This window comes from Canis lupus, chromosome 19, assembly GCF_011100685.1.
Source record: "Canis lupus familiaris isolate Mischka breed German Shepherd chromosome 19, alternate assembly UU_Cfam_GSD_1.0, whole genome shotgun sequence".
Classification (NCBI taxonomy): domain Eukaryota; kingdom Metazoa; phylum Chordata; class Mammalia; order Carnivora; family Canidae; genus Canis; species Canis lupus.
Window position 1 is genome coordinate 7,374,414 of NC_049240.1, and position 22,498 is coordinate 7,396,911.

The following is a 22,498-nucleotide window of genomic DNA, read 5'->3' on the forward strand; positions in this document are numbered from 1 at the left end:
GTGGTAGCTTTATGCTCCTTTGGAATAACACAAGTTCTATAAAATACTTTGAATTGTCTTTAGAGATGTTTTCATGGTTCATTTTCTTCCCCAAGGTGTAAGATTTATGCAGTTATTTTTGTAATAAAACAAATTTTATAATTGAATGTATTTTAATGAAGCTTCAGTTGCATTTTAGAAAATAATAGAGAACAGCCCCCAGAAATGCTAATAATGCTTAGTTGTGTTCTTCCCAAGGGGCTCAGAAGATTTCTATCTTGTTTTAATAACTAGCTAGTTCTTTACTCTAGCATCATATAAATTAGATTTAAATGGATATTGTGCATATTTTTCATTTATAGCATTTGAGACTTGTAGGTATTCTTTTGAACTCACTTATAAAGTTTTTTTTAAAGTCTTTGTTTAAATTCCAGTTAATTAGCGTACAGTGTAATATTAGTTTCTGGTGAACAATTTAGTGATTCGACACTTCCTTTCAACAGCCAGTGCTCATCACAAGTATACACTTTTTTAATCCCTATCACCTATTTCGCCCATCCCCCTACCCTCTTCTCCTCTGATTTTGTTTCATAAATGTTTTATTTCTTAAATTCTACATATAAGTGGAATCGTATGATGTTTCTGTGACTTACTTCACTTAGCATAATACACTCTAGCTCTTTCCATGTCATTGCAAATGGCAAGATTTCATTTTATGACCAAATAATGTTCCATTATGTGTGTGTATACATAAATCTGTATATATACCAACTCTTCTTTATCCATCAGTTAATGGATAATAGTTGGACTGTTTCCATAATTTGGCTATTGTCGATAATGCTGCTATAAACATTGAGATATATTTATACTTCTGAATTAGTATTTTTGTATGCTTTGTGTGAATATCTAGTAATATAATTGCTGACCCATAGAGTATTCCTATTTTTAAGTTTTAAGAAATCTCCATATTATTTTCCAGAGTGGCTGTGCCAGTTTGCATTCCCACCAACAATGCAAGAAAGTTCCCCTTCCTCCACATCCTTGCCAATACCTGTTATTTCTTGTGTTGCTGATTTTATCCATTCTGACAGGTGTGAGGTGATGTCTCATTATAGTTTTGATTTGCATTTCCTTGATGATCAATGATGTAGAGCATCTTCTGTCTGTTGGCCATCTGTATGTCTTCTTTGGATAAATGTCTATTCATGTTTTTTCCCATTTTAAATTTTATCATTTGTATTTTGGGTACTGAATTTTATAAGTTGTTTACATATTTTGGATACTAACTTCTTTATCAGGTATTTCATTGGTAAATACCTTCTCTCATTCTATAGGTTGCAGCAGAAAGAGAAATGAAGAAATTGATCCCAGTTACAATTGCACAAAAAACAATAAAATACCTAAGAATAAGTCTAACCAAATGACTATGAAAGTGAAAAGACTCGTAATCTGCAAACTATAAAATACTGATGAAAGAAACTGAGGGTAACACAAAGAAAGGGAAAAATATCCCATGCTCATGGATTGGAAGAACAAATATTGTTAAAATGTCTGTACTACCCAAAGCAACCTACACATTTAAAGCAATCCCTAACAAAATAAAATGCCCCCAGCATTTTTCACAGAGCTAGAAAAAAACAATCCTAAAATTTGTATGGAACCACAAAAGACTCTGAATAGACAAAACAATTTTCAGAAAGAAAAGCAAACCTACAAGCATCACAATTCCAGACTGCAAGCTATATCACAGAGTTGTAGTCGTCAAGACAGTATGGCACTGGCACAAAAACAGACCCAACGTATAATAATGTCACTGTAGGTATATACGATAAATACTTCATTATTCCATTACTTGATAATTCCATTATTAACTAAAAGAAATCCCAACAGATGTCCCTATAGGACACTATAGAAAATTTTGTTCTACAATTTGTAAGAAATTACCAAAAAGTGTTTAAGAAGAGGCAGAAAATTATGAAAAAGGAAGGATAATATATTAAGGATTATTTGTCCTACTGGTTATTATAGCATGAAAATGAATCATAAGGAAATCTGATATCTTGTGTACTAAGTTAAATTCCAACTTCTTGGAAATTTTAGGGGCCAGCCCTTATGGATTATCTGTTTGAATGCAGGTCAGATTACAACTGGCTTTGGGATGATGTAATAACCTTAAGATAATCAGTGGCACTCTTAGGAAAAAGAAAAGAAGAATGCTATTTTTCTGAGCAGAGGTTAGATGATTTGAGGGTTGGACTTACTTTACCAGCAAAGAAGTTGAGATGTGAGTTCACAATTTTAACGTTATTATTTAGCAATTTTTATTTGCATCCTACATAAGAATATTCCGTAGAAGAATTGCATGCCAAATATTCATATGCCCAGCCTTTAATTTAAGAATTCATACATCTGTGTCTACTTCCTAATTTGGAATTTTTATTATCCACCTTTGCCTTGTCAGAAGAAATATATAATATTTAATTTTTATCACTTCAATACATTTCTTTATATTTTTACCATATAACCAGTCCTAGGGAATGAATTACTCTTTTATGTTTTGGAAGTTTGCATAGTTATGTTCTCTAAATTACTGGAAATTGAGTTTTTTCACCCTAAAAATGGATTGAGCTATCTCCATGTTGGTACCTGTGGCTTTGTCTCATTCATATTTTGCTCTTGTATTCCATTATATCCATTCCACTGCTGCACACCTGTGAGAATTTCCCTGGTGTATTCATAGGAGTAAAATTTTAGTGGTAGTGAAATAAACTGAGTTTTTGAATTCAACACATTTTGTTCAAGACCTTTCAAAGACTGTTGTACTACATTATATTTCTATCAGCAATTCATGAACTTTCCGATTACTCTACCAGCGGTGCCACATGAACTCTTTTCAGATTTTTAGAGTTGCCCATATCTTGGGGGTGACATTTTATCTCCATATTTCTAGTTTCTGTTTTCCTGATATGATATTATGATTTGTTTCACATATCTATGACTATTTAGTTTTTTTCTGTATATACCTTTGTCAGAATTTGTTATATGTTTTCCTATCATATTTTATCTATTAATTCATTGAGATTCTTTACATATTATCAAATAAAGCATATATATGCATGTATAATCATTACTATCAGCACCAATGTTTTGTAATTTATTTAAACATAGCTTTCCCATTAATTCTTATGTTGTGTCTTTTGATATCCTAGGTTTAGAATTTAATGTAGCCAAGGTTTAGACAGTCTTTATTATCAGTGCTTAATAAAAAGATGCTCCCTTGAAATTTATTTGTATTTTTTATATTATGCTTTTTATATTAAAGCATATATCCAATAGAAAGTGATTTTTGTGTGGTGTGAGGAAAGGATTTATTTTATATATTCACCTGGATAATTAAACATTTCTAATTTGCTGTCTGGTTATCCCTTAGCCATTATGCAATCCTATTCCATTTGTATATTAAACCACTGTTTAGATACTTAATGGGTTTATGAGTTTTCTGTCCTATTGATTTATTTGTCTATTGGTACAATAATACCACACGCCTTTTAACAATGAAACTCTTAAGATATCTTTTTCTTTTATCGCATGTGTATCACATTGTTTGTTTTCTTCACTTTATCTCTTTGCCAATTGCTCTTACAAATACTTAAATCAATTTTTCAAATTGTATGTAAATTATTATTGTTATTTGCATTAGAAATGCCATTTTTATAAATAAGTCTACAATTTGGGCTGAAAATAAATGTTTACAATATTGAGTAGTATTCTTACACTTGAACATACCATTGTTCTAAGCATATTTAGGTTTGTGTTAATGTCTTTTAATAAATCTACATTTCTTTATTTAAATGCAGTTCACCATTTATTAGATTAAATATTTGATATCATGTTTTGGGGGAAGATCTTGTAAATAATGTCCTTTTAGAAAATACATTCTATAGTTTTGTTGTAGGAAATGCAAGTGGTATCATATACTGATATTATATCCAACAAGTTCACTAAGTCCTCACCTTAATTGTAGTAATTGGTATATATATTCCTTTTTGACTTTTCTATACTGATAAACATATTATTTGTGACAAGAGACATTGTTCTTTCTTTAATTCTAATCCTTACATTTTATTTTTTTCTGTTTTATTATACACTGTGGAAAGGATTGGGTGATAGTAGACGATATAATATGGTTTATTACTTTGAAATAAATGGCAATAATATTTGAACATTACATGTATTTTTCCTATTTTTTTGTTTTTCAATATATTTTTAATGGTGTGATGTCTTTGTACTATCTTGAGTAGTCATTTTTATTTTATTCTATTAATTCTGTAAATTACATTTATGCCTGTGATAAGATTGGTGGCTAATTTACTTTTTTAAAATACCCTTTTCTAATTTTTATAAGAAGGTATATTACACTCATAAGTATTATTTCAGAGCAGGTTTTTCCAGGTCTTTCCTCTTGTTAAATTACATAGAAGAGTGTGAAGCCATAAATCAATGAATATGATGGCCAAACTGATTATAATTTTGTAGTGGAGAATTTTTTCCCAGTATAGATCCAATTCTGAAAACTACAGCTGATTTATTCATTCCATTTTCTGGCAAATAGATTTTTTTTCTGGCAAATCCTCTCTTGATGCTCTTTCCTCAAGGATTCTGCAATGGTCTCTGTTCCACCCCACCCCCCATTCTATGTGCTGATACAAATGTTTCTGTTCCTTTGTTGCTTTAATACTTAAGGCTTATTGGCCATCTGTATGTCTTTTTTGGTGAAATTTCTGTTCATGTCTTTTGCCCACTTCATGATTGGATTGTTTGCTTCTTTGCTGTTAAGTTTAATAAGTTCTTTATAGATCTTGGATACTAGCCCTTGATCTGACAAGTCATTTGCAAATATCTTCTCCCATTCTGTAGGTTGTCTTTTAGTTTTGTTGACTGTTTCTTTTGCTGTGAAGAAGTTTTTATCTTGATAAAGTCCCAGTAGTTCACTTTTGCTTTTGTTTCCTTTGCCTGCATAGATGTATCTTGCAAGAAGTTGCTGTGGCCAAGTTCAAAAAGGGTGTTGCCTGTGTTCTCCTCTAGGATTTTGATGGATTCTTATCTCACATTTAGATCTTTCAACCATTTTGAGTTTATCTTTGTGTATGGTGTGAGAGAATGGTCCAGTTTCATTCTTCTGCACGTGACTCTCCAATTTTCCCAGCACCATTTATTGAAGAGACTATCCTTTTTCCAGTGGAGAGTCTTTTCTGCTTTGTCAAATATTAGTTGACCATAGAGCTGAGGGCACATTTCTGGGTTCTCTATTCTGCTCCATTGATCTACTGTCTGTGTTTGTGCCAGTACCACACTGTCTGGATGATCACAGCTTTGTAGGGAAAATGCTCCACATCACTTGCCATCAGGGAAATGCAAATCAAAACCACAATGAGATACCACCTCACACCAGTGAGAATGGGGAAAATTAACAAGAGAGGAAAAAGCAAATATTGGAGAGGATGTGGAGAAAGGGGAAACACCTTGCACTGTTGGTGGGAATGAGAACTGGTACAGCCACTCTGGAAAACTGTGTGGAGGGTCCTCAAAGAGTTAAAAATAGAGCTTCCCTATGACCCAGCAATTGCACTACCTGGAATTTACCCCAAAGAAACAGATGCAGTGAAAGACCGAGACACCTGCATCCCAATGTTTATAACAGCAATGTCCACAATAGCCAAACTGTAGAAGGAGCCTCGGTGCCCATTGACAGATGAATGGATAAAGAAGACGTGGTCTATGTACAGTGGAATATTCCTCAGCCATCAGAAACGACGAAAACCCACCATTTGCTTCAACGTGGATGGAACTGGAGGGTATTATGCTGAGTGAAGTAAGTCAATCAGAGAAGGACAAACATTTTATGGTCTCATTCATTTGGAGAATATAAAAAATAGGGACAGGGAATAAAGTGGAAAGGAGAAAAAATGAGTGGGAAATATCAAAAAGGGAGACAGAACATGAGAGACTCTTAACTCTGGGAAATGAACAAGGGGTGGTGGAAGGGGAGGAGGGCAGGGGTTGGGGGTGACTGGGTGACGGGCACTGAGGGGGGCACTTGATGGGATGAGCACTGGGTGTTATACTATATGTTGGGAAATCAAACTCCAATAAAAAATATCCAAAAATAAATACTTAAGGTATTGGGTCTTGCAAATGTAGCTACTACCTGGAGGCTCCTTTCTTGCTCATCCACTCAAGTTTTTATATCTTGGTCTTTTTTGAGCGTTGGGAATTTTATTTATAACCATTAAATTGAAATAATATTTGTTATATTCATGCAACAATTTTAGGTGTTTTATTGTGGAAGATTTTCTCAGATACTTAATTTTTGCCATTGTTTAAAACAGAAATGTCATATGATTTTATTTTTTATTTTTATTTTTTAAATATTTTATTTATTTATTCATGAGAGACACACAGAGAGAGAGATAGAGAGAGAGGCAGAGACACAGGCAGAGGGAGAAGCAGGTTCCATGCAGAGAGCCTGACGTGGGACTCGATGCCAGGACTCCAGGATCATGCCCTGGGCTGAAGGCGGCGCTAAACTGCTGAGCCACCCGGGCTGCCCCCAAAAATGCTATATAATTTTAAAGAATCATAAATTAAGTGTAAAGGTCACCTTAAAAAGTGTTACAGATTAAATTAAGCAAAATAATTTTACAGATATTTGAGAAACATCCATCATTAAAAAAAAATTGTAGCAGTACAGCATACTTGTTATCCATTTTGCATGACCTAATTATTAAGAATTGTTTTTAAGACTATGTTTAAGATGTATTAAGTTTCCCAAAAGAAAATATTTCTTAATTTCAAGAGAAATAGTATTTAAATAATACTTGATTATAGCCACAGCATTAAATAGAACTTGATTATAACCACAGCTATAAAGCACAAAATTAAAAGAAAAGAAAATTGAGAAGGTGTTATTAAAGCCAGTGTCAAAACTAATTCTAGAAATGTGTTTCTGCAATTTAGCTAACAGAATAAAACAGGAAGTTAATGACTTTTTTTTTCTTTTTTTTTTTTTCTTTTTTTGCCAGAGTACCCATTACTCACCAATTTAAAACATTTTTGGTTAGCTCCTTGTAGAACATGCCTAACTCAGTTCTTGAGATATGGCAATGAGTAAGAAAGATATGCTCCCTCATAGGTCTTGCTCATGTTATAATGAATGAAGCTGCAAATAAGCTACTAAAAATATAGCAAAACTCATGTGCCAGGAAGAAAATGAAGCAGAGTAAGCAACAGTGAGTGATAGGACAGGAACTCTTTTAAAAATGATTGCCAAGAAAAACTTCCTTGGGAGATTTTATTTTAACAGAGATAGCCACAAGGTGATATGAGGAGAAAGCCATTATAAAATCTGGGACAGGGGCCCCTGGGTGGCTCAGTTGGTTAAGCATCTGCCTTTGGCTGGGGTCATGATCTCAAGATAGCTCCAACGTGAGTTCCCTGCTCATTGGAGAATCTGCTTCTCCCTCTCCCTCTCCCTTGCTCATGATAGCTCTCTCTCTTTCCCTCCCAAATAAGTATATAAAATATTTTTAAAAAATAAAATAAAATCTGAGAGAGAAAAATATAAGAATATATAACTACCAGAATGTAATGAGAGAAGAATTAACCTGATTATGTTCCAAAGTCATCGATACTGAGTGTGGCTGGCAGGTGAGAGCATAGGAGAAAGTGGTAAATGCTGAGAGAGGAGAGGAAGACAGGGTCAGATCGTACCTGGGCTCTTGGGTGGGCTATCCACATAATTCAGAGCTGAACGAGGACTATTTTGAGCAAGAGGGATAAACAAACCATGCTTGTTTTAGGTATATCAGGTCAAACTATTGCACTGGCTACAGACCAAGATATGGAGTTTGTATTTTCCAAATGTTTCCTGTTGAAGGTTGTGAGCTGATATAATATCTAAAAGATCACTCTGGTACTGTTCCATCCATTTATTTTATATTCTGAAAGGGACTATATAGAAAAAGGCCTAAAATAGCAGGAGAGGAAACATTCACAGTAATCTGTAGCAGGCCATCAATTCTGAGGCCCACAAGGGCATCCAAGAGGGAGAATGATGGATTTCTGGTTATGAGGGTCACTGCTGATAACTTGGATTTGGAAGTGTTAAGAATCTTCAGTAGTAACCTCTACTATCTTTAGCAGTAAGTTACTTTAGTAATGAAAGAAATGTTTGTGTGTGTATATGTTTTTTTCAGTTATAGATAATGCTTACAATACTAAAATATTTTAGCTAGCTATGTGATCAAGATTTACAAATTTATCTGTTTAATACTTTCTCTGCAGATTAAAAACTATCGTATTAATGCTAATTCTCAACTTCATTAGGTATCACATAATTTTCATAATTTATCCTACTAATTCACAAGATTAAGGCTATGTGAAAGAGTGGAAATAGCATAAACTCTTGAGTTAAAAATAATCATCGCTTAAACTGTGTGCTTGGCACTCATAGCTGTGTATTTTCACATACTTTCTAAACTTTCTGAGCATCAGTTTATTGTTTTTGATCTAGAGCTGTATCAATTGCAGACTAGGTAAGAAAATCCAAAGATTTTTTTCTTAAAAAAAAATTAAGAACATAATATAGAAACTATCTCTTCCTAAACTTCCAAGAAAATGGTAACTGTTTCTTTATCATCATCCTCATCATCGCCGCTGCTACTATCCAAGAATATCTGGACCATGATGTTTCTGTCAGAACCAAGTTTTGAAAAATGGATATTTTATTCATCCAAGTTAATTAATACAATTCTTGTAGAACTATCTACTAAACCAGCTTCTGGAAGACTCCTAAAAATAGGAGTTTAAAATTAGCAGTTTTCAGTTCCAAATCAGAGCTATTTATGCAGACGATAATTCTAAACAAAAATTGTCCATAAGATTTTTTCAAAGGAAAGTGTGCGATGGAATTGTCTTGCCTGTTTGTTTTTTTTTTTTCTTCAAATCAACAAGCCTATGTTGCTGATCTTCCATTAGATTTTTTTTTTTAATTTTTTTTTTTACTTATTTATTTATTTATCATAGTCACAGAGAGAGAGAGAGGCAGAGACACAGGCAGAGGGAGAAGCAGGCTCCATGCACTGGGAGCCCGATGTGGGACTCGATCCCGGGTCTCCAGGATCGCGCCCGGGGCCAAAGGCAGGCGCCAAACCGCTGCGCCACCCAGGGATCCCCTGTTTGATTTTTAAATTACTAACTAGTGGGTGAAATGAGAGAGAAGGCACAAGAAAACAAATAATATTATCAACAGTGGTGAACAATTTTATGGTTGTTACTATTGTAAAAATGGAAAGTAGACTATTTAAAAAAGTGCTTTTATATTCCTTATTGTATTACATCTTCATAAAATTCAGTACATTTATATTACTCATAATTTACTATGAGAAATATAATAATAATTTTAAACTGTTTTATGAAACAAAATTTCAAGAATCAGAATTATAGGTTGATTTGTCCAGGAGTATATGGCAAATTAATGATATAAATTAAACACCAGTGTATGTGATATAATCACACTTAAGCTCTCAATGTTCTTAAGTCACAAATAAGAGCCATCCACCAAGTATGATTTGGTTTCTTAATAAAATTTTGTGATTGAAAAAAATGTTTTAAGAACTTTATATACATATATATTTTTTTATTTTACAGTCTGCCATACTTTTATTTATAGTCTACCTTTAAATAATAATATTTTTCTTCTCAGATTTGCCCCGATATCTGTAATACCGTAGACCTTATCAAGAATAAGCCTGATATAAAGTTTGTAATGAATGCTGGGTGATGGAAAACCTAGTGAAGTAGTTTTCCTGTGAAACTTTTTTTGATCTTAAAATATTGAATGTCTTGATTTTTCAGTTTTATATGCAAGCTAGAAAGTGATGTGTTAATTCTTTCATATATACATATGGTTTAATAATAATTTTATTTATAAATTTCCATCAACTCCTACCAATCATTATTCTGGATATCACAGGTGAATAATATAGCAACATTGTCATATGTTCATCTGTATGAAATTTGGAAAAAGAAGAGTGTATAGATTATATACAAAAGACTCCTTAAAGTTCATTTACAGTATGTGCTCTGTAAATATTCAGGCTATATATATATATATATATATATATATATATATATGTGTGTGTGTGTGTGTGTGTGGAAAACAAGTTTGGCATTAAAACCGTAGATAATAATTTACATAGTTTAAATTAGATTACATGAGGTACATAGATTGCCAGCTACTAAAATACACATAGTAGTAATTTACATTAATATACAAAAAATCAATATTTATATTTTGACTACTATATATCTACCTTTAATTTATTTATTAAAGATAGTAAACTGATCAGTACTCTAAGAATCACTTATCTTTTGTGGGATAGGTACATATATTCTTAAATTCTCTTTTCCCATGTTTGTCAATGAGTCCTGAGGAATTGAATTATATTTCAGAAAATCCTTAAATATCTGAGTGTTCAAATCTCCTTCACACATTTACATTTTTAGCACTTCTATTATGATTATATTTATAAAGTAAATAATGATTCCAAAAGAAAAATATATAACCTCATCATGAAAACTCAAATTTGTGTATTCGTTGTTTTTATATCTTTCAAATACTTTAAAAAACAGTAAAATTTAAATAGGCATTTTATAAAAATACATATTCAATGGCATTATTTACCAAAATGAAATTTACTCTGGAAAAAATAAAATATTACACATACTTACACTAGGAAATGTGAAATTGGAATTCATGTAGCAATAATGTACTTCCAGAGCATGACTCAAAGACCACATAGCACAGACTTCCATATGGTTCTGAATAATCCTTTATTTATTTATTTTTGGTAAGTGTAACTATCTTTCACCATATATATATTGAGTTTATTTTTCAAATTAAGGGTGAAAAGTGGTTTATAATAATAATATCTCACTTAGCCTTAAAACCATTTTAAAATAATTTGCAACATCACTTCTCCATCTCTCATAATAATAATATCATTTTGTCTTCAGGATTAAGAGTTAACTTTAACTTTTGCATTTCAATTCTGTAGTATCTTTAAAAAGGCAAAGGAAGAAGTATATATTGTAAATGTAAAAAAAATTACTTTTTACAATTTTGTACTAAAAAATAATATGAATGGTTTTGGCAAATCTTCCTCTGAGTAAAACACAAAATATTCTTTTAAGGTGCAAACTATCATAACCAAGGGGCTAACTTGCTAAAATACAAAGTGTGGCACAACTCACTTGTATTTATATAATTAATTCACTGGCAAATTATATGACCTAGTTTCATGCATGCAATTAGCAATTCAACTAAATCTCTTACACTGAATTACTAGAAATATGTTGATGCCCATGAGAACCAGCGGGGTACTATCTATTTTAAGTATGCCTTAATAGCAGGTTATGATCAGCTTTAGGACATCTTCATTTATTTAGTAATTTACCAATTTTTGAGAACAGTAAAGCTGTATCTAATGTAGTGAATAAATCACACCTCATTTCTATTTTGTAGTAAATAATAAACAAGGTATAAAAGTGATTCTTTGCCCTATGCTAAATTCCAAAATGCAACTTAGTTTCAGGAGAAAACAGAAAAAAAAAAAAAAAACACCTTTTTTTTCCATAAATGAGATATAATCACTGCATTATAAATTTATTTTTATGTTGAAGACATAAAATAGCGGGGGTTAGGGCATAGGGTCATATCAGTAATTTGACTCGTATATTAAGCTAAAGTTTACATTCAATTGCACACATAAGAAGAACAATGAGACTTAAAATTTTGGTCTTAAGTATTAAATAACTTGAAAATGTTCAAGATACCTTAGGTAGTCACAATCTTTAAACAAAGAAATGAGTACTAGATTTGATTAAGATAAAACATCTTTCCAAACCCTCTTATTTTTCCCTAATTCTATTTTAATAGCTTTTTCAAAAAATGCTAATATAGTTTTCAGCATTTTTATAAACTAGATCCATTCCTTCTTTTTGTAGTAAAACCTATTGTCAAAAATACCACTTTTTAGTGTTGTGTTTGAAATCCTTAAGACTTTATGTCTAGTATTTCACTCTAAAACTTGAGAACAGATATTTTTACAGAAGATGTACTTTATTTATGTTAAATAAATTTTATAAATATTTATATCATTTGTTATTACTCACAAATTTACCTAAAGTACCTTTTTTAAAGTTCTATCTAGTTACTGTTTAATATTTATTCTTCATGAGATCATTAATATATGTTTCTTCTGCAGCATTAAATACTATATATCTGAGTATCAGTTAAAATTACTTATTTAGGAAATATATTGCTACCTCACAAAACTAAATGATAGTTAATAATAGTTTATTTTTACTTATTAGGGCTAGTAAATTAGACACATGTTAATTCCCTCAGTAGTGAATCACTTCTCCTTCAATCATTTATAGTAATTTTAATACTTTATACCTAGAGGACAATTTTCCATTTTTCAAAGGCGACTGCGATTATCACAAGTAACATTATTAGGTTGATTAAGCTCCACCCAGAAATATGCATTCTATTCTCAGCCTCTTGGCATTTTAAGAAATAAAACAGATTTAGACACAATAAATTTGAACTCTCCCCTTAATTACTCCCTCAATTTTTTTTATTATCTCCTATAGTGAGTGTCAAGTCCCTAAACTCTCCTACCTACCCCCATCCCAAGACTAATTTTCTGTATGTGCTGACCATGGAGCAGGAGTGGTCTATCATCCAAAGCATAAGGGACCAGATCCCCCCACAACCCACTCCCACTGCTTAAGGACCTGATGTGTTATTGTGCTCAGCCCATCTGCTGTTTCTCAGAATCACCCTCTCCCACATACTCACACATATGTTAGGACTCAGTGAAGAAAGGAATGGATGATATAAACTGTGAGAAAATGTTTCTGTGCCTGACCTATGATATGGTACTTGCTGCCCAGATTTTGGAGCATTTTTAAAGCTCATACCTGCAAACTATTATCCATCTGAGACTCTGTGATACTCACCAAGTGAATTATGTGTTTGCCTAAGGTAGCCAGAATTACTGAATGTTGTATTTTACTAGCTTATCAATAAGTACTTTTTTGACTTGTGGGTTTTTTTTCATATTTCATATTTTATGTCCAGACATAACTTTTCTGTCATGCTGTATTTTTTTAATTTTATTTTTTTAACTCTTTGGAGCTCTGCACTTCAGGAAAAAAAAAACAAAAAAACAAAAACCAAAACAAAACAAAACAAAAACCCTCCTGATTCTGAAAATAGTTGCAGAAACATATATTCAGTTGTAATATTTGTTTGTTTGTTTCTGTTTTTTGATCTGCTCATAAGTAGGTGTAAGGTCTTATTTTCTAGCTCTGTCCTCACTAGACTTATACAGTTACACAGGTATAACCTGTTCCAAATTAACTCAGAGTGATTATCACACGTCACTTACTGACATTTCTTTGTGTCCTACGTGGTTTAGTCTGTGTATCCTAAATGGTCTAGTCCTTAAGTCCATCCATTTATCACCTTTGTGCTTTAGTACAATGACGGTTGAGCTACAGAAAAAATGCACTCCATGACCAGGAAGAAAAAAAAATATGACTTGACAATTTAAAATATTAACATTGCTATATCACTCCAAAATGTCTAGGTCCGTGTTTGATCTAAATATCCAAAAAGAGAGAAGGCGAGAATTCAGAGCAGTCATTAGAAGTGTTACCCATTTCTTCCAAAAGAGCAAAATTCACTAATTGTCTTCCACATTTCTATAGGTTAAAAATTGGACATAAAGTCAAGTATAATGAATGGGCTCTTTGATGAGCATTACGTTTTGCTTCATGATGTATTCACTTGGTTAGGTTATTGTTCCAAAGTACTCAAACCCTAATGTAGGTGCTCCTGTAGGGGATTTTGCAGATTTATTCAAGTCTCTAATCAATTCACCTTAAATAGGGATGTTATCTTTGGTGGGTCTGACTTAATTGATTAGAAGGTCTTAAATACTGAGCTGAAGCTTTTTTGGGGAAAGAAAATCCCATGTGTACCACAGCCCTGGCTTATTTCTGTGGGGTTGCATTCTGTTCCTGATCATCCCTTCCTGAGAATCTGCCCTATAGACTTCTGTTCTGCTCAGCCACCAGCCCTACAACTGTATAAACCACTTCCCTGTAATACATCCCTATGCAGATATATAGTTTTATATATAAATACATAATTAAATATATCAATATTTTTATCTAATGTATACGTATAATGCAATTTTACTGGCTCTGCTTCTCTGTTGAACCCTGACTGATATAGACTAGAAGCTTCATTCTGACATCTGCATTACCACTTCATTTGAAAGTGTTCTAGTGAATCAGGATTCCTGTAATAGTCAAAACAGAAGTTCCAAGGACTATCTCATGTGCCATATTCCCTCATTCATTTATTAATCCATTAATGAATGTCCTCAGATCACCCATATCTTCTAGTATTTCAATATGCTACCAAAAAGTCAGCTTTCAATTGGCATTGTGAGAAAAGCAAAAAATGTTTGTATTTTAAATACCTATTGCCCTATTTTTCCAACTATTGCAAAATTCTTCAGTAACATGATTAGTATAGGTGCCAACTTTTAACAACAACAACAACAACAAATCCCTGGAAGGATGTAGCATATATAGAATTTTTTATTTGTTTGAGAGCAGAAAAGAATGTGTGAAAGAATTTCAAAATCATATGACATCTAACCTCAACAATAGTAGCTGGATCCTTACTTATTTTGAGGTTCACAGTATTGATTAAAAGATTTCTATGTCAACTACATTTTTTTGGGTCAACTACATTTTAATAATAAATTTCAAAAAAAGGTTTTAAAATTTCTACAGGTAGTTTTTGGTCTTCAAAATGAAAAAAAAATGACAAATAAATGTTCTGAGAAAACAGTTACTATTGAATTCCTCTCTTAGATGAATTTTAAAAAATGATATCTGAGAAGCAATATGATTATTCATATTGAACCAAATCTCTGAGGTCCTTACTACAATGCAAAGCTCTGTGATAAATACTGTGAAGATATCAAAATATATTTGTAATACAGGGTATAATATAAAGAGATTATTTTCTCTGAGGGTGATTTTTCTATTTAAATATAGTTGTTATTACTGATATATATATATAAGTCATCTCATTAATATGTACTCTCATGAATATGTTAACTACTGAAATCTCTATTACTTTCTATATCAAATATTGAATTAAGGTCTATACACAATAAATTTAATAAAATCTCTACAGAACTTAAATCATGATCCACTAATTTATACAAATTATACACTGCCCATATAACCTTTCTAACAGGAATATAATAAATTAAATTCAAGTCAATATATTTGGCAAAGTCTACTTTATAAACTGAATAAAAATCATGTTATCTATAGCATATTAATATAAAATTAAATCACACTGAAAAATGTGTAAACCTGTGAATTGAATAAAGTGATCACAATAAAAAGCTAGTGATGTTCAGAGTTTCTAACAATATCATTAAAAAGGATAAAATGTAATACAAAGCAAACTTTCAAAATAATTTCAAAGTTGCATATGATACAGCACCCAGGTGATTATGGGATGCCATAATGAATCTAAATGTTTAAGTTTTCCACAAGACAGTAGCTTTCAAACACCCCCACTAAAATCAGGCTTGACAGAATTTTTTCTTTAAGATTTTATTTATTCATGAGAGACACACAGAGAGAGGCGGAGACACAGGCAGAGGGAGAAGCAGGGTCCCTGCAGGGAGCCTGACTCAGGATTCGATCCCAGGACCCTGGGATCACAACCTGAGCCACAACCACTGAACCACCCAGCTGCCCCAGAACTTATTACTTGAATACTTTATCAAGAAACAAACAATACATAGAAAGAAACAGAACTTAGATGTATTTAAGCATCTGTCCTAATCACAGTTTACCTAAATATCTTTTACTTCATAGAACGAAATACCCTCATCAAACCTAAGTTGTAATTATGACAACAAAGGAGTAGATGAAAGTTACCTATCTGATTTGAAGAAGCCTAAAATGGCCCAACCAAGTCTAAATGTTACCCACGTCATTCCCAGCTAAATTTCACAGCATTTTTTAAAATGACAAATACAGAAAAACACACCCTAAAGGCACAAAATTATCCAGAGGGAGGAAAGGGTAGTGCACCCATTTTTAAAAATTGAACGGAGTACTTCACATTAGCTTAAGTTAGGGATTTGCTGATTTTGAAAGTAAAGAGAAGGTGTTAGTCAGGTAGTTAATGTCTCAAGGGAGATGAACAGATAGAGTGAGTTAGATCAAGCTCCAGAATAAGTTTTAAAACATTGTACAAAAGATAAAAATAAAAATAAAAATAAATACAAAAAACAAAACATTGTAGAACTTGAAATATACTGATGGGGAGAAAAAAATGGAAACAAACTGGGTAAGAGAAACTTTGTTTATTTTACATATTTCACCAGTCTACAGATGTCTAAGTTCCATGGTAGGCTCAGATCTTGCTCTGACATATATCATTGGAGAGTAAATGTCAGGGGAAAGGCAAGAGTGAATTTTGCATGCATATAAGAGTCCAACTGCTGAACAGTTTCCCAAATATAATAGACAAATGATAAATGTTTCATTTTATTTATTACTTATAAATACTAATCTTTCTTCCTGGAGCAATATTAATTTAATTTATGAAAAATTTTTGTTTAAACCATCTACTTTTTCTGGTAAAGGTTAAACAGTTTCTTGTCAAATAAAAACATGTTATTTCTTAAAAGGGCAAGTATGTTAATATAACTTGGATTTACTTGCACATACGTCTTAAGTCTTACTGGATGATTGGATGAGATGACCTTTATGTCCATCAAACCCTGAGATTTTATGATTTATGATTAAATAACTTTTATTTATTCTTATACAATAGGAAATGTTATATATCACCAACAATTCTAATTAAATAGCTCTTCTCTAATCGTAGAGATTTCTATGCCAAGGGCGCATTTGCAAAGAAGTATAACCAGGTCTAAAAGGCTTTATTTTGATCATGTTAATGAGTAGTATGGTTGGAACTTTAGGTACCAGGGTCAGAAGTTTGCAAACTAATTGGAAGAATAGGTGAGAAACTCAAGGAAAGTTTGTTGATATGGATCAAGAAAGAATTCACCACTATTTATCATTTATTAGTTCTTTAACCTAGAACAAGTCTTCTTCTTTTTTTTTTTTTTTTAGAACAAGTCTTCTTATAGCAAAGGATTTTCTAAGGATTCAAGAAAATATCCTGTATGTAACCACCTCCCCAATCATAACATTTTGTTCACATTTAAATATCTTTATTTTTAAACATTGTCATAATTTTATATTTATAATTGATGTTCTAGGATATGTAACAGATTGATTTTCTATATCAACTGCTGCACCTCTGTAGCCTGTTCTTACAGGAAAAATGATTTTTTTTCTAGGAAAAAATGTGATACAGAACAAGAGAAAAACCTTACAATATTCTTGACCATATACAGGTATACAAAATTATTCATCTTCTAGCTTTGTACCTTTTGCCTCTGTGGTCTAACTGTAAGTCAAACAAGTTAATCCTAAATCTGTATAAATACGTTCCAGTGAAAGAAAATCTGGAGAGTGCAAACACACACTTAGTGATTGATTGATAAAAGTTAATGGAGAAATGGAGTCAAGGATCATTTGAATCATGGCAGCTAACGTTTGAGTCCTTCAACCAGACTTCATGTCTTCATTTTCACCCCCTCATCATTCTAGCGCCCTGTCCTTCTCTCTTATCTTTGTCTTGGTGTAGATCAATTAAAAATACAGAACTATTTCTCATGTAACAGGAGTAAGTGGCTAGAATCAAGTTTTACACTTAATATTTAGTACCAGCATTTTGTGACAGAGACCATGTTCGTATTGTTACTGGTCATATTTCTAGAAGCTCACACGGTTTCAGGTCATGAGGCATATGCTCAGTAAATAGTTAATGAATGAATCAATGAATGAATGATGAGTGAGGAATTGATGAATGAATGAATTGATGAGTGAGACTGCATTGATCTGGGTTGCAAATGAAAATCTGTCATTGTTGATCAACTCAAATATCTTTGAGCTCAAAAGCATAGATAGAAATATTATTTGGGTAGGAATTAACAACTTAAGGGTAGGAATTAATGACTTAAACTCAAAGTTTTGAATAGAGACCCATCATTACCCATCTGAAACTTTTGCATCTTATATAGGCACATCAATAACTCTCTATATATGCAGGTTTCTGATTGCCACATGTTCTTCAAAATAATGTTACATTGTTTTCTTTGCTTGCCAATGGAATATTTAATAAACATTATTTAGTGAAAAAAACTATATATAGTAGCTTTCCTTTTGAACTCTACTCTTTTTGTGAACTGTGTTCCTTTTCAAATTATATTGCATTACTAGAACCTCTAAGAAAAACAAAATGAGGTTTAAAAGCCAGGGCTTAAAATAAACAGGAAAATGTTCTACAGTGGGTACAAGAAATTATCAAAATTTAACTAATACGACACAGTGTTGTTTAATGCATTACTGAGTAGATAGTATAAATAGTATGTTGATTCTTTTAGGCAAAGTCCATAACATTTAAAGTTCATTGCTAAAGAGATCACTTAGACAGAATATGATAGCTGCTTGGCAATCAGTTATCTTACTTAGTGAATTTCAAAAACGTATTTCCACACATGAATATGGATGTATTAATTATGTAGCACATATAGACCTGTGTAAATTATAAAATAAAAATTGTGGATTTATGTAGGCCCTCTTAATCACAAAACATACATGCATGAGATGATAGCTTTGCATAAAATGTCTTTTGGGAATGCTGCACTGGATTGGGAAGATAGTCATTCTTAGAAAAAAGTCTTTTATTTTCTGAATCCTTAATGTTAGCAGTAGACAGTAGACAGAGAGAAACCACAATCATGAAACTATTATACTAATTATTTTCCCTAAGTGTATTGTCTTGCACTTAATAGATTTAAAAGCCAAATGATATTTCTATCTATGCTTTTGAGCTGAAAGATATTTGAGTTGATCATCAATGACAGATTTTCATTTGCAACCCAGATCAATGCAGTCTGAAGTTCTGATCATTTCATGTTCTTCATCTGCCAAATTACCCTATCCATAATTTCATCTCCCCAACAATTCAGACATGGCTTCTTTGCTTTATAATTTCTCCCTTACATTCATCATTATCTAACACTACATATTTGTTTGATCTCCCCTCTAAATTGTCAGCTCCATGAGAGATTTTTGTCTGTTTTACTCACTGCTTTGTCTCAGGTCCTAGAAGAGTGCCAGACATCACTGGGGACCAATTAAAATCTGTTGAATGAATGAGAAGAATACTAGTTTCTAGGAAATCATTTCATTGAATAGATTTTTACATCCAGAGATGTACTTATTTGTCCCTACACATTGTATGATAAGTGATTCCTCGTGATACATGACAAAAAGGAATAAATACCAAAGCAATTCAGGCCTTTCATCTACCACCTTGAACACTATATACAGGCGGTGGACAAAGAGAGAAAAATTTGCTTCTATTCCCAGTCAATTTAGACAAACTCTAAATGCCTTCACAGATAATAAGTTGCTCAAGTAAAATTCATTACATTTAGTTATTTTCTGAGTAGTAGCGTGAAATGCTTAAAGCTAGATTTGGCTTAATTCTAACAAATTAGTTTTACTTTAATAACCCAGAAAATTAAGCAAATGTATTTTTCTTCAGGTTTAAATTTAAGCTGAATTTATATATGTAGGGCAACTATTAACTCTATATAATAAGTAGTGGTTATTTAGACATTTTGGAAGATAAAGATTTGTATTTTCACAGCCATCCCAGTTCAAAATCATTATAAAATACAGAGATTTTGATGATCAATCTCAATTAGCACTCACTATTTTAAATTGTAAGTTTTTATTTCTTTTTTTTTTTTTGTTAAGTTTTTATTTCATTCGCACAATAGGCCTAGTGGAAAGTGTATACATTTCTCCTTAAATGTTTATTAAAATGCATAATGTTGCTTCCATTATTGTTTCTTTAAGAACGTTAATCTGTTCAGTTTCTAATCTTTTTGTACGTGCTTATAGTGACACATAAAGCAAAACAACGATAACCTTAAACAGTTCTAAAGAAAAACTTAAGCAAGGCAAAAACCAATTCTGACAAGACTTGTAGCTCAAGTTTTCTTCATTTATACTTTTGTCTATTTATCAAATATTTATTGAGCTCCATTATGTATCAAACACTGGTCTAGACACTAGGAATTCAGCAAGTAGAATTTATAATCTCCTGAGAGGACCAATACAATAAACAAGCAAATACTTGCATGAAATTTTGCTTATAATAAGTGCTGTGAGATAAATAGTGGGAAATGATATTGATTGTGCTTCAATATTAAGCAGGTTTAATGGATGAGGAAGAGAAGACTGTTGGAAATTTATTTAGACATCTTGGGAGAATATTACAGGTACAGGGAACAGCATATTCAAAATCTTGCCTTGGGAATAGCCTGTGCAAAAGAAGAATGAATCTCGCTCTTTTCAATGACAGAGGAACAGCGTGGCTGGGGAGTGTAATCCAATTAGGAGATGTCAGAGGTGAGGTGACCGAGACCGGCAGGTACAAGTTCTTGTAAAGCATGATGGGCACTGTCTAAATAAGATAACCAATTGCAACAAATAACTTCTTGTCCCTAATCTTACTTTAACTACTCCCATAATCAATGAATTACATTGATATATTCGTGTGCATTAATACACTGACTTTTAATTGCTTGTTGCTAACTTAATATAAATAAATATATGTATATAAGCATCGTAGATGTGTATTTGTGATTTCATCAAAATGACTTCAAATGGCTCCTAAAATAACAAGGCTTTCTAAGAAATAGTTCCACACCTCAAAATAAGAATGCTCCTCTCACATTGTATATTAATGCAACACTGGCTGTGGTTTTAGATATTGCACTGTGGAGCTCCTAGGTGGCTATGTCCCAGTGGATCATAAATGCCATTCCATGCAAACTTGTCTATGCAAAAGAACAATGATTCAGGATGGATAGGAGTCATTTACACAAAAGAGCTGAATTTGTGAACACCTCTCCCCACCCCCCTTCCCAACCCTATCATCCTCTTGGAGTTGGCTTTGAAAGTAGGGAGGATACATGTGTCCTTCAGAGTTTAGAGTTTGATTTAGAGGGGGAAAAAAAGACCAGAGCTTGTTTCTTTTCAAATAGAAATATCAGAAGATGAAAGATTCACTGGAATAGCCAGCACACACAGGCCAAATGACAACGATAGGCACTCAGAGAAGCAGAAGAGGCCCCCCTCCATTTCCTGAGACTATTTGAAGGACTGTGAGAGTCAATGATGGGCAGAAATGGTGCAGTATCCCCAGCAGGGAAGGGGTCAGTTGTGTGCTGGTGTGCTTCAGGTAAGAGGCAACGGAGACACAGCTGCCACTTTGGAGTCCTCAGCAATAAAGAACCAGCTGCGTGGTAGTACTGCTGGAGAACACCAAATGTGTCACACACACACTGTGCACAAACTGTGGTGTAGAGACCACCCGACTGGCTCTAAATCAGGCTGAAGCCACAGGCTGGCACTGCCCTATTTGTCTTTATGAGTCCCAAATCATGTAATCAGACTCTTCTTTTTGGTGCCTATTCCCAGACAGAGAGTCACACCCTTTGAAAAGCAAGACAGATGACAGTTTTGAGAGGGAGCTAAATACACTTGAATGAAAGCCTTGATATTGAATTATTGAGGCAATTGAAACACTTGACAGCAACTGGAATTGTAATACCAGGTTAAGCTTTGTAGTCACTGGCCTGTGCTGAAATGATCCATTTGTTATTTCCCAGAAGCAGTACAAGTAGTTTATTTGAAAAGTAAAAAAGGGAAGGGTGGAGAAATGAGAAGGGACTATTATGAAGGCAGCTGCCAGTGTGGACTACTGGAGTCTCGTCTCCCTGGGGATGCCCCCGGAGACAACAAGGAACACACATGTCAGAATTATCTCACCTGATGTGTAAGACAACTGGAGTCTTTATACACCAGCTCCCATTGTTTCTGTCTGAGTGTGTGTATGTCAGTGGGTGGAGGCTGGGGGATATTAAATCTACAACACACAGAGCCTGCTGCATAGGGCTTAACGTGGGATCTAGGGGCATGACAGCCCGGAGGCAACACACTGCAGCTGGCATTTGGAGGTCAAGCTGGTGTCCAGTGAATAAGGCTGTGGACAGAGTGCTGCTAACATGTCACACCAGACCTTGCCTATGAGAAGGTGACTGCGTCAGGAAAATGCAGGTTGGTTCAATGTCAAGAAAACGACATATGTGACCAAGAAAATAAAATAATTTCAAAGTTTGCACATATT